Source organism: Octopus bimaculoides, chromosome 28 (genome assembly GCF_001194135.2).
Source record: "Octopus bimaculoides isolate UCB-OBI-ISO-001 chromosome 28, ASM119413v2, whole genome shotgun sequence".
Classification (NCBI taxonomy): Eukaryota; Metazoa; Mollusca; class Cephalopoda; order Octopoda; family Octopodidae; genus Octopus; species Octopus bimaculoides.
Genome location: NC_069008.1, coordinates 17,046,475 through 17,047,919, shown reverse-complemented (window position 1 = coordinate 17,047,919; position 1,445 = coordinate 17,046,475).

Below are 1,445 nucleotides of genomic sequence, written 5' to 3'. Positions count from 1 at the left end.
CGTTTGTTCGTTCGTACGTTCATTCTTACGTATGTACGTACATACGTTCAATCGTTCTTTCGTTCGTTCCTTAATTTCGTTCGTTCGTACGTACGGACGTTCGTACGTACGTTCGTTCGCTCATTCGATCGTTCGTACGTACGGATGTATATACGTACGTTCGTTTGTTTTTTCGTTCAATCTATCTTTCGTTCGCACATGCGTTCGTTCCTACGTACGTACGTTTGTTTGTTCATTCGAACGTACGAACGAAAGAACGAACGAACGAACGATCGTACGTATGAACAAATGATCGAAGGAAAGAAAGAACGTGCGTACGGAAGTAAGTTCGTACGTACGAACGAATAAACGAAAGAAAGAACGTAATTACGAACGTACGTATGTTCCTACGTACATATATATGAATAAACGAACGAACGTACGTACGGACGAACGTACGTACGGACCAACGAGCGAACGGACGACCTAATGAACAAAAGTACGTACGTACGAAAGAACTAATGAACCAACGTCCGTCCGTATGTACGGATTTACGTACGTAAGTACGTATGTAAGAACGAACGAACGATGGAACGAACGAACGACTGAACGAACGAACGTACGTAGGTACGAAAACAAAAAGAACGAACAAAGAATTGAATGTACGAAAGAACGAACAAACGAATATACGTAACTAGGTACATATGTACGTACGTAAGTAGTTACGTATGAACGAACGAACAAACTAAGGAACGTACGTACGTGTGAGGGAACGAACGAATGATCGTACGTACGTACGGAAGAACGAAACAAACGAATGAACGAACGATTGAACGAAACAAACAAACGAATGAACGAACGAGCGAAAGAACGAACGGACGAACGAACGAACGAGCAAACGAAAGAACGTACGTACGTACGTATGTACGAACAAACGAAGGAACGAATGAACAAACAAACGTACGTACTTAGGAACAAATGAACGGACGAACGTACGTACGTACGAACGAACGTACGTACGTACGAACGAGCGTACGTACGAACGTACGGACGGACGAACGAACGAATGAAACGAACGAACGACCTAATGAACGAACGTACGTACGTACGTACGAAAGAACTAATGAACGAACGTCCGTACGTAAGTACGTATGTAAGAACGAACGAACAAAGAAACGGACGAACGTACTTACGAACGAACGATTGAAGGAAAGAACGGACGTAGGTACGAAAAAAACGAACAAAGAATTGAACGTAAGAACGAACGAACAAAGAACGAACGAACGTACGTATGACCAAATGATCTAAGGTAAGAAAGAACGTCCGTACGTAAGTACGTTCGTATGTACGAAAGAATAAACGAAAGAAAGAACGTAATTACGAACGAACGAACGTTCGTATGTTCCTACGTACATATATATGAAAGAACGAACGAACGTACGTATGACCAAATGATCTAAGGTAAG